The sequence below is a fragment of the Acipenser ruthenus genome, chromosome 15 (assembly GCF_902713425.1).
Source record: "Acipenser ruthenus chromosome 15, fAciRut3.2 maternal haplotype, whole genome shotgun sequence".
In the NCBI taxonomy this organism is placed as follows: Eukaryota; Metazoa; Chordata; class Actinopteri; order Acipenseriformes; family Acipenseridae; genus Acipenser; species Acipenser ruthenus.
This window is the reverse complement of record NC_081203.1, coordinates 12078263-12086878: the sequence shown is the minus strand read 5'-3', so window position 1 is coordinate 12086878 and position 8616 is coordinate 12078263. Positions and strand designations below refer to the sequence as shown.

At 36.9% G+C, this 8616-nt stretch overlaps 1 long non-coding RNA gene across 1 annotated transcript; it reads left to right on the top strand.

The window, feature by feature from the left end:
- Positions 1–1873: 1873 nt before the first annotated feature.
- On the top strand, positions 1874–5450 carry LOC117422103 (uncharacterized). The gene is made up of 4 exons (XR_004547610.2): positions 1874–2070; positions 2975–3169; positions 3299–4011; positions 4353–5450. It is a non-coding gene; the product is annotated as an uncharacterized LOC117422103 (long non-coding RNA).
- Positions 5451–8616: the final 3166 nt, after the last annotated feature.

Below are 8616 nucleotides of genomic sequence, written 5' to 3'. Positions count from 1 at the left end.
CAGACATATTTGTAATGTTTAAAGTAAAATGGGAAGTTTGTTTATATTATTGATTGATGGCACTGGTGAACTTGTAACTTCCTTAGAATTTGAAAGTGTACCAATAAATACTTCTTGTGTTAACTGTTATTCAATAGTACTATTTGTGGACGACAACTCAGTTGTTTAGCCTTTTATGTTAATTGTGGAATAAACCAGATTTTTTTTATTTTTATTGGAGAGTTTCATTTTTTTAATGAGGAAAACTAGGATCCCCGATGATAGCTACTTATTCATGGCTGACAATTCTCCAAAAGGTGATCTTGACGCGATTGAAGCTAACAAAATAATTCCATAGATGTAGACTGTTTTGCAGTTTCAGTGACACACATGTTACAGCAAATATGTAAATGCATGTTCCTTTGCTACGTTATAGGAAATCCTCAGTTTCCATGAAATTCTTAGGACATCAGTTTTACTTGCACTTCCTAGTCTTCTGGGTCAAAGCATGTTACTGGCTGAAAGCATGTCAGTCAGTAGGGGAAGGAGCTGGTTGGTTAATGACAGGGAAGAAGCCCATAAAAGGATGAAATGACCAAGGAAGTGCAACACTATCTGAAAGCATGGCTGCAAATAGAGATTTCTTTATACTAGTGTTGTACCATGAATCCTGGTTTAAACTTTTAAAAAGTGTTTATTTCCAAACTGCACATGTAAGACCTGTATAATAAACTGAAGTGCACAAAGGGTAAGACATTTGTAATTATTGTGTTAACTACAATCACTTTAAGGGTGTGGATTCCTAATAAATTGACTACTCAGGACTCTATGAAAACGTCACCCTGCTTGCAATACAGTTTGCTCAATGTACTTATTTTAGCTAGAAAGAAGTACAGAAAAATCAAGCAGACTGTACAAAAAAAACAAATTATTTCAATGTGTTAATCAATAATTGATCTGATCATGCTGCTAGATGTTTGTCGAGGCTGATGATCAATAACTTTTTCTGAAGCCACAGGGTTCCTGTATTCTGCCCAATTGGCTGCGGGACATAAAGCGAGCTGGTGAATGAAGACCTCTGGTATTTCACTTGTATGGTTTGTAAGCGATACAAGCCGTTTCATGATGGCACATTAGAGGATTTAAAAGGTACTTTTCAAATCCGTCACGCTGCAAAGATAAAACCTAATCCTTTGGAGCCGTGGCTCATCTTCATCAAAGACCTTTTGCAGAATCTTTCTTTTTAATATAGGAAAGGGTAACATCAAAGCTGCTCCAATGAGAAGCTGCACACCCTGTGTTTTTATTTAGCTATTAGTTGTCACTAGAGTTTAACTACTAACGCCCTGGACTGAAATGTCACTGTTCTGCTGATCTCTTCGGGTGATTTATTGATGTAATGTAAATGGGCTGTCATAAATAGTTTCTATAAGATTATTTTACTACTTTAGAAAAATGTAATCTTTTAGGGCATATTCATTCAGACGCACACTATATAAAAAGCGAAATACTTAAGAAGTCTCAATGTAGATAATTTCATTCAGTTCTGCCAGAGTATTTAGATACTATGTATTATAAGATATTAACTTAGTGAACATTATTAAAATAAATAAATACAATATAGATAAAGATATGTTGGTAGTGTTTGATATTTAAAATAAATAAATAAATACAATATTCATAAAGACATGGTGGTAGTGTTTGATATTTAAGACACAATCTGCACCTTTAAGGTTTACACTTTCTGGAGACTGACATCTACCTCCCAATAGAAGAAATGCATTGTGGGAGTGCCATTACCGTGTGTTGGACACAGTAGGCTCTGTGCACATCCTACTTCCGCATTCTCTTATACCAGCATAGTTACTTCCGGTTAATGTCTGCTTGCGTAGAATACAGTATTCAAGTCTGATTTATGACAGCTTGAGAAGTGTGCCATGGCCTTGTTTTATACGCGTTGCCTTCAGGACTTACCAAGGATCACAGTTAATGATGTCCATAGAATAGTTAAACTGTGCAGCAAAGCTCCATCAAACAAACTGGAAAAGGGTTTTAAAATGTACGTTTCCAGCTACCTCTGCAACTACCAGGGTGAGTTGTTTAGAATTTTCAGTCTTTGCATATCTGTAAAACTGTTGTGGTAAAATCGATATTTAATAAGGATACTTGGTTAATGAGTAAGTTATATTATTATATATTGTTGTTTATATGTTAACATATAAAATATAATTATGACATTAAAATATGAAAAGTATTGTATGTACTCATACTATATTGTGATTATCGAACTGTAAGTATTTTAGTTAAAGTTGCTCTTAGGACTGAAGTAATTGTATATTTTACCTGCTCTTACTGTATTGTGAATCATGAAATATGTATATTTTGTGACAACTCTAACTCTAAGTCACCCTGCTAAGAAAATGAATAATAACATGTACTTTATCGTGATGATAGCATAACCTGTTGGAATTTAATACATTTGTTTATGATAAAATTAACTAAGTGACAAACTGAACAACATCGTCAAATTCTTGTTGTAATGCTATGATGGTTTTCTATTTTATTTCAAGCACTGTATTCCCTCAGACATAACGTCTATATTGTTGTCGTTAACCAGTATCAAACAAAGACAGGCTGACAGGTGAAATCAGTGTGAGGGCCAGTTGTTTCAGATTGATGAAGAAGAATGAGAAGCCGCACAGTTTGAGTGTAGGATACAAATTAGTGTAGCTGTTGTTCAAGTTTTTCAAGTTAAAGGTTTGATTTACAGTTACATGAGTTCAATTTCAATTTCTTTGCATTATTAAAGTTACTAATACTTTTTACACTAATGAACAAGATCAATCGTTTATTTTTAAGTTATACTAAATACTAAAAACTTTGGTGTACTAACAAACTTTAGTTATGAATTCCTCTAGTTATGAATTCCTTTGTTTAATGGATGTCAATATCTTGTGTTTTATGACTTCTGTTTAATTAATTTGTTTTACTACAGATTGTGCTAAAGGATTCAGACCCAGTAATATTGATACGTCGCCACTGTTCATGTGCAGCTGGAATGGCCTTGTGCAACCACACCGTTGCACTTCTGTTCTAGACAGCTCACTATTCGCAGTTGGGAACAGCTGTTGTTCCTCCAGTTCACAGCTGTACTGAAACAGAACAAAGGTGGCACAAACCAAGAACCATGGTAAGTCTGTATGCAGTTCATGTGCAAGTTAAGCCTGGGTAAGGGTGTCTGCTAAGAAAATACAAATAAAGCAGCAAAATCTAATTACGCTTCAACTAAACTGCCCCTGTCCCCATTCTGTTTTCACAGGGTGTGCAACCTGGACCCATTCAGAAAATGGAAATTACAAAGCCTCCCTGTGACGAAGTGCCCGCCCCTGTGTGTATTTTCTGTTATATGTTGCATGTGGTGTGTTAAATGTTGGTGTATAGTCATTGGTACACGGGATATAAACGGGTCTGTGTAACACAAGTGTTTAAAATGTATATTTGTATTTAGGCACGAGGATGGCACAGCACTTCACGTGCAAGTAAAATGTAATATGTGAGCACGGGGAATTGCACTTTATTGATTCACGTGCAGTTGTACCGCGACTCCAATTGAATGATTGATTAGCAGTCGAGTCTCGGTACAACTGCATAAATAGATGCACGTTTCATTCAGTCGGGGTTGGGTGTTCGAGAGTGGAGAACGGGAGAGAGAGGAAGGAAAATAACAATTGCTACAGCGTGCTGGAAGTGCCAGCATGGTACTTGTTAAACGTTCGTCCGCTTGTTTTGTGTGTTAGTTCGTTTTGTTTACCTGTTTATTTTGGCTCCAGTGCCGTGTCCTGTTTTGTGTTTAAAACCCTTTTATTTTCTGTTTGTTCTGTTTATTAAATGCTGAGCGAAAGCATTCGCTCAGCTCCACCAAACTCCACCTCTCTCGTTTTGTTTATTTATTTCCTGGCTCTGGTCTGACGCCACCCACTCCAGCCGTCTTTGTGACACTCCCTCTAACAGCTCTGCTGAAGGAGAAGTTAGGTAAGCTTCAAATATGTACATTGCTTTATATTCTACAAATACATAAAACCACAACATCTGTTCTTAGCTACAATGACAGATATACTGTAAGACCAGAAATATTGGCTGCCAAAATATTTGACGAATCACAGCAGAAGACTAATTTGCCTCCAGAAATGTTGGCGACTTGTTACCCTGAAAGCATTTACTATTGGTAAAAAATAAATTGCACTAAAAATGTTTGCGATTTTTTTTGGATATGCAAAATTCACAGAATAAAAGTCTTAAATATTTCTGGACTTACAGTACATAACAGCTTAAATATTTAATTTGTAATTGTGAGAATATTTCATATTTTACAGGAGTTCACTGTACAAAGGACTTATCGGAGAGTTACCAGACCTTTCTGTGCTGCAGGTATCTGAAGCATACCAGGACTTTGACATTTTATCCAAGCCACTAGTAACAACCATGGGCATATCAGCTGACAAGCCTTTGATGGATTCCATTTTTGGGAAAGTACAGGCAGGAAGTATTGTGTCTTATCAACAGCCTCTACCATGAACTATGCATCAGCTGCAGAGTCACTTACAATTACGTCTCACCCGAAAGACGGAGCACAAGGAGGTTAAGTGACTTGTTCAGGGTCACACAATGAGTCAGTGGCTGAGGTGGGATTTGAACCGGGGACCTCCTGGTTACAAGCCCTTTTCTTTAACCACTGGACCACACAGCCTCCTAGATGAGGAGGGGTTTGGAAATGGAGTCTGGAGCAGTTAGGGAATACTGCATGTTGAAAAATGTGAATTATTCACCCTGTGGGCTTGTAATTCACCCAGATGCAGCTTGGCTTGGTTCTTCCCCAGATGGCATAATTTCTGATCCAACGGAGCATCCACCTTTTGGCTTGGTGGAAATTAAATGTCCAAATGTAAAAAACTATGTTGACTGCAAATACCTACAAATGCAACAAGGTATTTTAGCATTGAAAAGTCAGCATGCCTACTATTGGCAAGTGCCAGGTCAGTTACTGATTACAGGACTTGAATGGTGTGACTTTGTTGTATGTGCCCAGGAATACATGTTGGTGCAGCGTATTTATCGTGACCCTAACATTACACCAATCATCAGAAATAAGGCTGACCAATTTTACTTTTTTGTGTACATGCCAAAGTACTTGTCCATTAAAAAATGAAGTGTTGTGGTAAAGAAAAGTAGAATTACTAAAAATGTTTTCTTACTTATCTAAATTACAATAAAATCTACAGAATTTGCCTTTTCTCTGCACAATTTGTAGTCCAGGCCTTCATTCTGTCAAGACTGAACTCACCTCACCTCTTATCAGCCCACTTCAGCTCATGCAGAACTCTGCTGCTCGCCTTGTTTACTGTTTTACCTGTTCAGACTGCACCTGTAGACACTGCAGATCTTCATTGCCTGTATTGTACGCTTGTGCTTTGTTGTACTTTATAATCCCGGTAATATTTATTTTTTAAACTACCAATTGTTTATTGTAACCATATTCTATGTAAACTACACCTTTACAATTCACCCTGGACAATGGTACAGGCAACAAAAATAAATTACTAATAATGTAAGGAAATAAGAGAGTCTGAAAACAGGAGTGATATCAAAATGAAAATTATGGCATTTATTTACAAGCAAGCACACTCAGAGTTTATAGATCTGGGAGTAGCCGCAAATGAGGCAATCTGAAATGGGTTATCTCTCTCCTGTCCCTCTTATACAGTTCTTTCCCTAATTTCACATACATGCAGATATCATGGAAATCAACCAATTACACTCAATATTAGCTAATCATTTATGCATTAGAATACACGTCATTAATTACTGTGGCAATACAAACCACTATAGCATTTTGTCTTTGTTTTAATGTCATGGTAGACACTTTTATCAGTTGTTTAAGTTAAGAAAACATTCTCAGACCTGGCTCTCAGTACTTTTCAGTCTCCAGCCTATGGCCTTGATTTTGAGACCATTCACAAAAGAGTGCATGTTAGCAATTCTCAGAAGCACGGAGAAAAAGGAGAGAAAACAGAAGAGAATCTCAAGTGTTAACATTTGGAAATTATGCTTACAATAATAATTAGTAATAGATTGCAGGCCAATTTTTTGCCATAGTTTAGCCATTTATAAACATTGTTCTGTATGTATTTTATGTTAAAAAAATATGCTTAAATTGTACATTAAGCTATAAAATGTTTGAAAAAAGCAATGAGACATTTTTATAACATTCAATGATTTACATTCAATAGCTTCAGACCAAAAAAAATTATCAGTTCCCAAATTGAGCAAAACACACAGCCCTAATAATTATGAAAGTCAATAACCATGCCCGCAGCAAGAGAGAACCCTATTTATTCACTTTCCCTTTGCCCATGCTTTTACAAGAGGTCCACACTGGTAGTTTACAAGTAGGCATGCTACACTGAAGAGCTGGTTGATACTCCCTGCTATGGAGAGGGGGATAATTGTATCAAAAAGTTTGTTTTCCTTTACCCTTCTGATTAAGCGCTCAACATGGACCCGCAACCGAGCAATTGACTGTGTCTCCCGAACCTGCTGCTTTGGCATTTAAGTCTGTTTAGACAGAAATGCTGGTCTGCAAATTTTGCCCGGCACACAGTCTTCCACAAGAAACCCTTTGTCTACCATTACTGCCATGTCCTTTGTTAACAGAGAGAGTATCCCAGACTGCTTATCAGTAACAGAACCTGCGTAAAGGGAGGATACAAATGTTTACTACTCCATGTGGAGCCATACCCAACATTCCTTTCATTGTACAGTGTGACTTGTAGTTGGAATACATCTCACTCTGAAGAAGCAGGGAGGAAGGTGTCTGGCATTTCAGCTTTGTGCAGTCAATTACAACCTTTGTATCTTGAAAATTCTTAAAATCATTGGGTAAGTTGGCTTTTACGTCTTCAAGTGACATCCAGATGCTGATGGAACCCAAGACAGTGTAGAGAAAGTTGGCCCAGGTGATGATTATCCTACTTACGGTGGATCGATGGATATTAAAGCGGTGGCCCAAGTCTTTGTCCTTCAAGCCCAGCTCAAGATACATCATGAATAAGAAAATTTCATCAATGGTCTGCAGTGACTGTCTCTAGATTAAAAAAGAAAAAGAAAATGTTTTTATACCTATTCAATGTCATTAGTTTTAGCTTCAGAAACTACACCCATTTCTCTATACGCAGAATATGATGTTATTAATTTTGTTTAACTTATTTTAAAATATACTTATTTAGCAATGGTATGTTTTTGAGATTTACTGAACACTCACTAATCATTGTAAAGATGACATACATACAGGGTTGGCAATAACACTCCTATTGCATAACAGTTGAAGCCATTTCAGGTTTTATGAGGCTACAGATTTGTGTTTCCTGCTTCTACAGTTTATACAAGGGCCTACAGTTTGTAAAATCAGAAAGTACTTAAACTGCTATGCAATGGGAGTGTTATTTCCATCCCTGGTATTATACACACATATATATAGTGAGTTTTCAATATTTATTTTATTATTTTTTTGGCTAACATGATACCACTGATTGCTACTATTAGATTTTTTTTTAAAAAATACCATTGATTTGCAAGGAAGCATGATTTCTTCACTCTTTTCTGCGGCTGTTCTTGATCTGGTGACTCACACAATCTTGGCGGTAGAAGGTTCAATCAGCTGCCAAAAGGTCATCAGATGGCGGTATCTTGCAAATCTGTGTGGAATGTAAACAATAATAACTAAAGACAACACTATACACAACATGCATTATTACCATTATTGTTTTAATCTAAAAAAATTCTACATTTACAATAAATTATGCTTAAACATTTACTTACCTCGTGTAAAATCGGATGTCCTCATCCGAGGAGGCAAATCGTTGCAAACCGTAGCGTGTTTTACAGTCATTTCTTCTAATTTGGTTTTCAGTTCTTTGATTTCCTTTGACAGCTCTTCATTTTTTGACAGTGCTACATCAAGGGCTGCAGGTTCTGGTACTGAACAGTAATCGTGGGTCAGCAGCGTTACTGAACAGTCCATTGTGACTTTTTCAGTGACAGGCTCCACAGGTTGCTTTGAGCACATCGCTTTTAACAAAGTGTCTGCTGCACACTTATGTGTGTTTTGTTGCCATAAATTGCTCTCGGCGGATGTTGTTGAGGCACTTCTTTTTAAGTTCTTCATTTACAGGAAAAGAGTGAAAGCTTACACTCGAGTTGTATCACGATGACGTTGAACAAAAACAAAAAGGGACACAGCAATGCTCCGAGGTGCTTCCCCCTCGTTTCTGATATTTCACAGATTTCAGTTTTGTACCTGTGACACTCATTGTACGAATAAAACAATATCTAATAGAATAATAACGAAATAATCTTCAACAAACACGCGTATACCAAAAACGAACTACGATCACCATCAACAAGTATTAAACAGGAAGTATGTATGCCGGTATAAGTTAAACCGGAAGCCCATTGACGCCATCTTGTGCACAGAGCCTGTTAGTAAAACATACTGCTGTTTATAGTTTATGCGGTTATATTGGCATCTTATAAAATATCCTCTTTTTATTTCAGAGCTGGCACTAAATACCATTTGGGTCC